At 33.8% G+C, this 12,243-nt stretch overlaps 1 protein-coding gene across 2 annotated transcripts in view; it reads left to right on the top strand.

Moving 5' to 3' along the window:
• The first annotated feature begins 627 nt into the window (after positions 1 to 627).
• Positions 628 to 12,243, top strand: part of LOC133622531 (calcitonin gene-related peptide type 1 receptor-like) — a 39,397-nt gene continuing 27,781 nt past the window's right edge. For both annotated transcript variants that reach the window (XM_061985356.1, XM_061985355.1), the window contains exon 1: positions 628 to 761. The gene's annotated coding sequence lies outside the window, so the exon portion shown is untranslated. The remainder of the gene's footprint in view (positions 762 to 12,243) is intronic.

The raw sequence follows: 12,243 nt of genomic DNA, 5'->3' as shown, positions 1-12,243 counted from the left end.
GATGGATGTATTTATTTATTTGTATCCCATTTGGTCCTCCATATTGGCCACAGTTACATTTATACCACCAGTGCTTGTGGTGGTAACCATGGAGATATGACGACACCCAGCCAGCAGAGGCCGCTGTTGCAACACGGCTTTGTTTCACATAAATCTGCCACAAAAATATTTGTAATGTATTTGTACTCGAACTTTTTCTTTTTTCTTGACGGGCGAATGTTATTGAGTTGAGAATAATTGCTACTGACAGAGTTCGACTGACGTAACTGCCATTAAATTAAAAAAAATCGAATGATTTGTATTCCTTTTAAACGCAGTTCAGGGCGTCCCTTGATGTCTTGTGATGTCATTTTGTATGTGTCGTTCGTGAACGAAACGACTCTTTTAAGTGGTTTTAATGAATTCTATATAAATTAGTGATTCATTTTAAGCATAAGTGTATAGTGTTTCAAAGATGAATGTAAATAAAATGTTGGTGGTAAATTAATGTCAGGATTAAAAAAAAAGAAGAGAAGTCATTCGAAAGTCAAAGGAGTTGGCTCTAAAAAAGGGAGTCGAATCATAAGTACCGACTCTCTTTAAAGAGGCGAAATTCTCACCGACTGGATGTCATCCTCGAAGTGTGTTTATCAAGACAGGTCAGACTGTGGAGGGAAACACTGACAGACACACCGACTCATCAAGGGCCGAACTTTCTCAGTGCACTGCAAGGAAGGAACGAATAAAACGAGTGATTAGTTTTACTCAAGTCACCTGCAAAGGTAAGATCGTGTTTGTTATTTATCTCCCACTGATAAGCTCATCCATGCAGGGTCATTTTGATGCGACCATAGGATGCATTCACAGGGCCTGGGGGTCAATAAAATATCAAAATATAAGAAAAAAAAGAAACTTACTAATTATTTATTATTATTTTTTATTTTTTTTTATTTTTTTTGCTGTGGTTGTAAATGTATTTCATGTTCTAGCAACCACAACTGATTTAAAATGACAATGTTAAGCAAGATCAACTAGCATCGTCAAACCAATGCAAACCCCAGCCAGAAACAACACCTAATTCTTAGTTTGTTGGGGTCAACTTTGTCTAATAATGGAGGGGTTTTTTTATATACAGGAAGTCAATTCAGGCTTTTGGGCTGCATTTAAACTACTGTAGCTAAACTTGCTCAACGTGCATAACTCACACAGGAAGGAAGCAGAGGAGGACAAGGGAAGAGAGAAAGAAGGCAGAATGTGAATGTAACAATCCTGCCTTGACAAATGATATTACAGTATAGTTCCACTAACAACAAAATTAAAAGCCGTATATAAGTCTTATAATGAAGGCAACAAATGAGGTAAGTGTCTATATTATCCTACTATCAAAAAGACTTTAAAAGTCTTATATAAGTGTTATAATGAAGGCAACACATGATGTAAGTGTCTATATCAGCCTACTATCAAAATGACTTAAAAAGCCTTATATAAGTTTTATAATGAAGGAAACACATGATGTAAGTGTCTATATTAACCTACTATCAAAATGACTTTAAAAGCCTTATATAAGTGTTATAATGAAGGCAACACATGATGTAAGTGTCTATATTAGCCTACTATCAAAATGAATTTAAAAGTCTTATACAAGTGTTTTAATGAAGGCAACACATGATGTAAGTGTCTATATTAGCTATAATAGCCTACTATCAAAATGACTTTAAAAGTCTTATATAAGTGTTATAATGAAGGCAACACATGATGTAGGTGTCTATATTATCTATAATAGCCTACTATCAAAATTAATTTAAAAGTCTTATAATGAAGGCAACACATGATGTAAGTGTCTATATTAGCAATAATAGCCTACTATCAAAATGACTTTAAAAGTCTTATACAAGTCTTATAATGGAGGCAACACATGATGTAAGTGTCTATATTAGCTATATTAGCCTACTATCAAAATTACTTTAAAAGTCTTATATAAGTGTTTATAATGAAGGCAACACATGATGTAAGTGTCTATATTAGCTATATTAGCCTCCATCCATCCATTTTCTACCGCTTATTCCCTTCGGGGTCGCGGGGGGCGCTGGAGCCTATCTCAGCTACAATCGGGCGGAAGGCGGGGTACACCCTGGACAAGTCGCCACCTCATCGCAGGGCCAATATTAGCCTACTATCAAAATTAATTTAAAAGTCTTATAATGAAGGCAACACATGATGTAAGTGTCTATATTAGCTATAATAGCCTACTATCAAAATTAATTTAAAAGTCTTATACAAGTGTTATAATGAAGGCAACACATGATGTAAGTGTCTATATTAGCTATAATAGCCTACTATCAAAATTAATTTAAAATTCTTATAATGAAGGCAACACATGATGTACGTGTCTATATTAGCTGGAATAGCCTACTATCAAAATGACTTTAAAAGCCTTATATAAGTGTTATAATGAAGGCAACACATGATGTAAGAGTCTATATTAGCTATATTAGCCTACTATCAAAATTACTTTAAAAGTCTTATATAAGTGTTTATAATGAAGGCAACACATGATGTAAGTGTCTATACTAGCTATAATAGCCTACTATCAAAATTAATTTAAAAGTCTTATGTAAGTGTTATAATGAAGGCAACACATGATGTAAGTGTCTATATTAGCTATAATAGCCTACTATCAAAATGACTTTAAAAGTCTTATACAAGTCTTATAATGGAGGCAACACATGATGTAAGTGTCTATATTAGCTATATTAGCCTACTATCAAAATTAATTTAAAAGTCTTATATAAGTCTTATAATGAAGGCAACACATGACGTACGTGTCTATATAATAGCCTACTATCAAAATGACTATGTGTCGTAGGCTGAAGCAAATCTTCGTTGACCGAAATGTTGAAATGTAATATTTATTCTACACATTTTTACAACATTATAAACCATTAGTAAACCAGAAGCTTCTCAGAAGGTGAAATAACTCCTGGAAATGTCTTAGAAAGGCCAAAGGTATAGATGTGTGTGTCAGATAGATGCTTATTTATTATGCTGGGTTTACACAGTATGTATAACATAGTCCACAACTTCATGGCATTTTCTACTAAAATCAATAATGATTTGAGAGTCCAGTCCATAGTGGATCTAACATAAGAGTGAGAGTCCAGTCCATAGTGGATCTAACATAAGAGTGAGAGTCCAGTCCATAGTGGATCTAACATAATAGTGAGAGTCCAGTCCATAGTGGATCTAACATAATAGTGAGAGTCCAGTCCATAGTGGATCTAACATAATAGTGAGAGTCCAGTCCATAGTAGATCTAACATAATAGTGAGAGTCCAGTCCATAGTGGATCTAACATAATAGTGTGAGAGTCCAGTCCATAGTGGATCTAACATAATAGTGAGAGTCCAGTCCATAGTGGATCTAACATAATAGTGAGAGTCCAGTCCATAGTAGATCCAACATAATAGTGAGAGTCCAGTCCATAGTGGATTTAACATAATAGTGTGAGAGTCCAGTCCATAGTGGATCTAACATAATAGTGAGAGTCCAATCATAGTGGGTCTAACATAATAGTGAGAGTCCAGTCCATAGTGGATCTAACATAATAGTGAGAGTACAGTCCATAGTGGATCTAACATAATACTGAGAGTCCAGTCCATAGTGGATCTAACATAATAGTGTGAGAGTCCAGTCCATAGTGGATCTAACATAATAGTGAGAGTCCAGTCCATAGTGGATCTAACATAATAGTGAGAGTACAGTCCATAGTGGATCTAACATAATACTGAGAGTCCAGTCCATAGTGGATCTAACATAATAGTGAGAGTCCAGTCCATAGTGGATCTAACATAATAGTGAGAGTCCAGTCCATAGTGGATCTAACATAATAGTGAGAGTCCAGTCCATAGTGGATCTAACATAATAGTGAGAGTCCAGTCCATAGTAGATCTAACATAATAGTGAGAGTCCAGTCCATAGTGGATCTAACATAATAGTGTGAGAGTCCAGTCCATAGTGGATCTAACATAATAGTGAGAGTCCAATCATAGTGGGTCTAACATAATAGTGAGAGTCCAGTCCATAGTGGATCTAACATAATAGTGAGAGTACAGTCCATAGTGGATCTAACATAATACTGAGAGTCCAGTCCATAGTGGATCTAACATAATAGTGTGAGAGTCCAGTCCATAGTGGATCTAACATAATAGTGTGAGAGTCCAGTCCATAGTGGATCTAACATAATAGTGAGAGTCCAGTCCATAATGGATCTAACATAATAGTGAGAGTCCAGTCCATAGTGGATCTAACATAATAGTGTGAGAGTCCAGTCCATAGTGGATCTAACATAATAGTGAGAGTCCAGTCCATAGTGGATCTAACATAATAGTGTGAGAGTCCAGTCCATAGTGGATCTAACATAATAGTGAGAGTCCAGTCCATAATGGATCTAACATAATAGTGAGAGTCCAGTCCATAGTGGATCTAACATAATAGTGTGAGAGTCCAGTCCATAGTGGATCTAACATAATAGTGAGAGTCCAGTCCATAGTGGATCTAACATAATAGTGAAAGTCCAGTCCATAGTGGATCTAACATAATAGTGAGAGTCTAGTCCATAGTGGATCTAACATAATAGTGTGAGAGTCCAGTCCATAGTGGATCTAACATAATAGTGAAAGTCCAGTCCATAGTGGATCTAACATAATAGTGAGAGTCTAGTCCATAGTTGATCTAACATAATAGTGTGAGTCCAGTCCATAGTGGATCTAACATAATAGTGAGAGTCCAGTCCATAGTGGATCTAACATAATAGTGTGAGAGTCCAGTCCATAGTGGATCTAACATAATAGTGAGAGTCCAGTCCATAATGGATCTAACATAATAGTGAGAGTCCAGTCCATAGTGGATCTAACATAATAGTGTGAGAGTCCAGTCCATAGTGGATCTAACATAATAGTGAGAGTCCAGTCCATAGTGGATCTAACATAATAGTGAAAGTCCAGTCCATAGTGGATCTAACATAATAGTGAGAGTCTAGTCCATAGTGGATCTAACATAATAGTGTGAGAGTCCAGTCCATAGTGGATCTAACATAATAGTGAAAGTCCAGTCCATAGTGGATCTAACATAATAGTGAGAGTCTAGTCCATAGTTGATCTAACATAATAGTGTGAGAGTCCAGTCCATAGTGGATCTAACATAATAGTGAGAGTACAGTCCATAGTGGATCTAACATAATAGTGAGAGTCCAGTTCATAGTGGGTCTAACATAATAGTGAGAGTCCAGTCCTTAGTGGAACTAACATAATAGTGAGAGTACAGTCCATAGTGGATCTAACATAATAGTGAGAGTCCAGTCCATAGTGGATCTAACATAATAGTGAGAGTACAGTCCATAGTGGATCTAACATAATAGTGAGAGTCCAGTTCATAGTGGATCTAACATAATAGTGAGAGTCCAGTCCATAGTGGATCCAACATAATAGTGAGAGTACAGTCCATAGTGGATCCAACATAATAGTGAGAGTCCAGTCCATAGTGGATCTAACATAATAGTGTGAGAGTCCAGTCCATAGTGGATCTAACATAATAGTGAGAGTCCAGTCCATAGTGGATCTAACATAATAGTGAGAGTCCAGTCCATAGTGGATCTAACATAATAGTGAGAGTCCAGTCCATAGTGGATCTAACATAATAGTGAGAGTCCAGTCCATAGTGGATCTAACATAATAGTCTGTGATAGTGAGAGTCCAAAAGTTAGTTTTTCTTCTTAAAAGTCATGTTACATGTTGAGATTGTGCTGGTTTGCTAGTAGGCCAACCACTTAAATTGATATCAAGTCATTTCAATTATATTTACCATGAATTGATTAACGTGGACCCCGACTTAAACAAGTGTAAAAACGTATTGGGGTGTTACCATTTAGTGGTCAATTGTAGGGAATATGTACTTCACTGTGCAATCTACTAATACAAGTTTCAATCAATCAATCAATTGTTTTGTTATGAAATGGTTTGTCCCTAATCTAATCTTTTAACGCGGCCACGTAAACATTATTTTCCCAGAGAAGAGGCAGACTGTGTGACCCGCCTGGAATGCTCCCTGCACTGAGCTTTTGTGAGAAAAACATCTGTCAAAGCGATGTCACATCTCATAGACTCAGGCTCCAGAAACCTTCCAGACACTTTGGAAAGATTGGTGCGAAACAAAAATGCTGAGGCTAAATCCTGAAACTTAAAACAATGTTTAAACACACACACATTTAACAAATATAGTTACACATCTGTTCAAAGTGCCGCCATGTTTGGCCCTCAGAGTCCTCACGGTGAATCCCAACGACGCACTTGCTAAAAAATATTGGTCTGGAAAAAGTAGCAGAGCGATAGTTTCTCAAAAGTGTCCATTTTAAGCAGAAAAAGTCACTAGATTTGTCACTAGTCACTTATTGGAGAGAAAAAAAGGACAGTCCATTCTGTATTTACAAACTTAATTGGTTCTGGTTCAGGGTTTGTAAATAAAAAAAAAGTTCTTATAGTGAAGCAAATGTCTCCATAAGAAACAATGTAAACATGGATTGTTAATAATCAAATGTAAACAATCAAATGTAGATACTTTTTCTTATGCCTTCTGATCTCTCTCTCTCTCTCTCTCTCTCTCTCTCTCTCTCTCTCTCTCTCTCTCTCTCTCTCTCTCTCTCTCTCTCTCTCTCTCTCTCTCTCCCACTACTTGCTGTCCATATCCTACCAAGTCAGACCTACACTGTTCCAATATCCATTTCTCTGTTCTCAATTGTTGATGACTGATGATAACAACCAAACCTAACCAAACCAAACCTAAATAATGTAAATAATTCAATGTGATTATCTTGTGTGATGACTGTATTATGATGATAGTATATATCTGTATCATGAATCAATTTAAGTGGACCCCGACTTAAACAAGTTGAAAAACTTATTGGGGTGTTACCATTTAGTGGTCAATTGTACGGAATATGTACTTCACTGTGCAATCTACTAATAAAAGTCTCAATCAATCAATCAATCGACAAAAGTACCGTATTTTTCGGACTATAAGTCGCAGTTTTTGTCATACTTTGGGGGTGCGACTTATACTCAGGAGCGACTTATGTGTGAAATTATTAACACATTACCGTAAAATATCAAATAATATTATTTATCTCATTCACGTAAGAGACTAGACCAGGGGTCGGCAACCCGCGGCTCTAGAGCGGCATGCGGCTCTTTAGCGCCGCCCTAGTGGCTTTCTGGAGATTTTTCGAAAAATGGAAAAAGATGAGGGGAAAAAAATTTATTTTTGTTTTAATATGGTTTCTGTAGGAGGACAAACATGACACAAACCTCCCTAATGGTTACAAAGCACACTGTTTATATTAAACATGCTTCACTGATTCGAGTATTTGGCGAGCGCCGTTTTGTCCTACTAATTTTGGCGGTCCTTGAACTCACCTTAGTTTGTTTACATGTATATCTTTCTGCGACTTTCTAGGACGTGTTTTATGCCACTTCTTTTTCTGTCTCATTTTGTCCACCAAACTTTTAAGGTTGTGCATGAAAGGTGAGTTTTGTTGATGTTATTGACTTGTGTGGAGTGCTAATCAGACATATTTGGTCACTGCATGACTGCAAGCTAATCGATGCTAACATGCTATTTAGGCTAGCTATATGTACATATTGCATCATTATGCCTCGTTTGTAGCTATATTTGAGGTTCCTTTAAGTCCTCTTAATTCCATGACACACTATCTGTATGTAATATGGCTTTTAATTTTTTGCGGCTCCAGACAGATTTGTTTTTGTATTTTTGGTCCAATATGGCTCTTTCAACATTTTGGGTTGCCGACCCCTGGTCTAGACGTATAAGATTTCATGGGATTTAGCGATTAGGAGTGACAGATTGTTTGGTAAACGTATAGCATGTTCTATATGTTATAGTTATTTGAATGACTCTTACCATAATATGTTACGTTAACATACCAGTTGGTTATTTATGCCTCATATAACGTACACTTATTCAGTCTGTTGTTCACTATTCTTTATTTATTTTAAATTGCCTTTCAAATGTCTATTCTTGCTGTTGGCTTTTATCAAATACATTTCCCCAAAAAATGCGACTTATACTCCAGTGCGACTTATATGTGTTTTTTTTCTCCCTTCTTTATTATGCATTTTCGGCCGGTGCGACTTATACTCCGAAAAATACGGTGTGTGTATATATATATATATATATATATTTATTTTTTATTTTTTTTATTTTATTTATTTATTTATTTTTTTTAATTTATTTTAAGAATTTTTTTTTTTGATTAAAAACAAACTATAATTGATCTTATCGTTATTGAAAGTGTTGCTTTTATTATTTTGTTTTTCCTTTATTTTTTTGTATTGTATTTGTATGTCCTCTGTACTGCTTTGTAAATTTGTATCCTAAGTATCGCAAAGCTGGGATCGGGTTGGAGTTGGGGTTGCTCAATTTCTTTAATTAATAATTAAAAACATTTTTTTTTTCAATTAACATCTAGTGATTTTTGTGAATAAAAGTAATACATTTTTTTTCTTAAAAACGTTCTTTAAGCCACAAGTCATACGTCAGCTAAGAGGAGCTTTTGTAATGTGTAAAGGTTTTATTATAATTTATATATACCGTATTTTCCGGACTATAAGTCGCAGTTTTTTTCATAGTTTGGCCGGGGGTGCGACTTATACTTAGGAGCGACTTATGTGTGAAATTATTAACACATTAGCGTAAAATATCAAATAATATTATTGATCTCATTCACGTAAGAGACTAGACGTATAAGATTTCATGGGATTTAGCGATTAGGAGTGACAGATTGTTTGGTAAACGTATAGCATGTTCACTATTCTTTATTTATTTTAAATTGCCTTTCAAATGTCTATTCTTGGTGTTGGCTTTTATCAAATAAATGTCCCCCAAAAATGCGACTTATACTCCAGTGCGACTTATATATGTTTTTTTTTTCCCTTCTTTATTATGCATTTTCGGTCGGTGCGACTTATACTCCGAAAAATACGGTGTGTGTGTGTATATATATATATATATATATATATATATATATATATTATTTTATTTATTTTATTTTTTTTAAATTTATTTTAAGAATTTTTTTTTGGATTAAAAACAAACTATAATTGATGTTATCATTATTGAAAGTGTTGCTTTTATTATTTTGTTTTTCCTTTATTTTTTGTATTGTATTTGTATGTCCTCTGTACTGCTTTGTAAATTTGTATCCTAAGTATCGCAAAGCTGGGATCGGGTTGGAGTTGGGGTTGCTCAATTTCTTTAATTAATAATTGTTTTTAAATTTTTTTTTCAATTAACATCTAGTGATTTTTGTGAATAAAATTAATAAATACATTTTCTTAAAAACGTTCTTTAAGCCACAAGTCATACGTCAGCTAAGAGGAGCTTTTGTAACGTGTAAAGGTTTTATTATAATTTATATATACCGTATTTTCCGGACTATAAGTCGCTGTTTTTTTCATAGTTTGGCCGGGGGTGCGACTTATACTCAGGAGCGACTTATGTGTGAAATTATTAACACATTAGCGTAAAATATCAAATAATATTATTGATGTCATTCACGTAAGAGACTAGACGTATAAGATTTCATGGGATTTAGCGATTAGGAGTGACAGATTGTATAGCATGTTCTATATGTTATAGTTATTTGAATGACTCTTACCATAATATGTTACGTTAACATACCAGTTGGTTATTTATGCCTCATATAACGTACACTTATTCAGCCTGTTGTTCACTATTCTTTATTTATTTTAAATTGCCTTTCAAATGTCTATTCTTGGTGTTGGCTTTTATCAAATAAATTTCCCCCAAAAATGCGACTTATACTCCAGTGCGACTTATATATATGTTTTTTTTTCCCCTTCTTTATTATGCATTTTCGGCCGGTGTGACTTATACTCCGAAAAATACGGTGTGTGTGTGTGTATATATATATATATATATATATATATATTTTATTTTTTTTGATTTTTTTTTTTTTTTTGATTTATTTTAAGAATTTTTTTTTGGATTAAAAACAAACTATAATTGATCTTATCATTATTGAAAGTGTTGCTTTTATTATTTAGTTTTTCCTTTATTTTTTGTATTGTATTTGTATGTCCTCTGTACTGCTTTGTAAATTTGTATCCTAAGTATCGCAAAGCTGGGATCGGGTTGGAGTTGGGGTTGCTCAATTTCCTTAATTAATCTTTTTTTTTCAATTTTTTTTTCAATTAACATATAGTGATTTTTGTGAATAAAATTAATAACTACATTTTCTTAAAAACGTTCTTTAAGCCACAAGTCATACGTCAGCTAAGAGGAGCTTTTGTAACGTGTAAAGGTTTTATTATAATTTATATATACCGTATTTTCCGGACTATAAGTCGCAGTTTTTTTTCATAGTTTGGCCGGGGGTGCGACTTATACTCAGGAGCGACTTATGTGTGAAATTATTAACACATTACCGTAAAATATCAAATAATATTATTGATCTCATTCACGTAAGAGACTAGACGTATAAGATTTCATGGGATTTAGCGATTAGGAGTGACAGATTGTATAGCATGTTCTATATGTTATAGTTATTTGAATGACTCTTACCATAATATGTTACGTTAACATACCAGTTGGTTATTTATGCCTCATATAACGTACACTTATTCAGCCTGTTGTTCACTATTCTGCGATGAGGTGGCGACTTGTCCAGGGTGTACCCCGCCTTCCGCCCGATTGTAGCTGAGATAGGCTCCAGCGCCCCCCGCGACCCCAAAGGGAATAAGCGGTAGAAAATGGATGGATGGATGGATGGTTCACTATTCTTTATTTATTTTAAATTGCCTTTCAAATGTCTATTCTTGGTGTTAGCTTTTATTAAATACATTTCCCCAAAAAATGCGACTTATACTCCAGTGCGACTTATATATGTTTTTTTTTTCCTTCTTTATTACGCATTTTCGGCCGGTGCGACTTATACTCCGGTGCGACTTATACTCCGAAAAATACGGTATATATATTTTACATTGTAAATGTAAAAAGAAAAAAAAAGCTAAAATCCGACTGCAATGAGAAAAGGCTGAAATGTTCAAAATAATGATTCATTATAATCACCTACAACACAAAGCTGACAAACTTGTGTCTTTATATATACGATATACATGTTTTATTATATATATACAGTATATATATATATATATATATATATATATATATATATATATATATATATATATATATATATATATACTGTTTCGCAGGTTATTTTATAAAATCCCCAGATGAGTAAGGAAACCTACTAAACAGGCTTGTAGGGATGATACAGCCTCTGTGTTTTTTCCCTGACCTAACGTATATTCCGCTCTACCCCGGAATGGAGCATTATATAACGGATAAACCACAGAAACCTCAACTATATATATATATATATATATATATATATATATATATATATATATATATATATATATATATATATATATATATATATATATATACTGTTTCGCAGGTTTCCCTGCTCGTCAGGTGATTTTTATAAATTTAGAATATTTTATAAAATCCCCAGATGAGCAAGCAAACCTACTAAACAGGCTTGTAGGGATGATACAGCCTCTGTGTTTTTTCCCTGACCTAACGTATATTCCGCTCTACCCCGGTATTGAGAACTGTATAACGGATAAACCACAGAAACCTCAACTACACATATATATATATATATATATATATATATATATATATATATATATATATATATATATATATTATATATATTTATATATTTTGATTTTTTAAATGTATTTATTTTATTTTATTTAAAAAAAAATTAAAAACAAACTATAATTGATCTTATCATTATTGAAAGTGTTGCTGGGATCAGGTTTGGAGTTGGGGTTGCTCTATTTTCTTGTATTATTCATTTCTATTTAATGATTTTATTCAATTAACATATAGGGATTTTCTGTGAATAAAATAAATAAATACATTTTTTAAAAGATGTTTCTTAAGCCATAAGTCATACGTTAGCTCGGAGGACAATTTTTAACGTGTAAAGGTTTTATTATAATTTATATATACTAAATAGTATGTTGTATTATGATTCTGAAACAAATGGTCACATCAAAATTTGGAATCAAATGGTCAGATGCCCAAAGATTCCCATTTCTAGCTAATAGGCAGTGGCAAATGTGTAAATAATTGAATGTATGGGAAACATTTATA

This window comes from Nerophis lumbriciformis, linkage group LG23 (assembly GCF_033978685.3).
Source record: "Nerophis lumbriciformis linkage group LG23, RoL_Nlum_v2.1, whole genome shotgun sequence".
In the NCBI taxonomy this organism is placed as follows: Eukaryota; Metazoa; Chordata; class Actinopteri; order Syngnathiformes; family Syngnathidae; genus Nerophis; species Nerophis lumbriciformis.
Note: the sequence above shows the minus strand (reverse complement) of the source record. Positions and strands in the feature narration are given on the sequence as shown.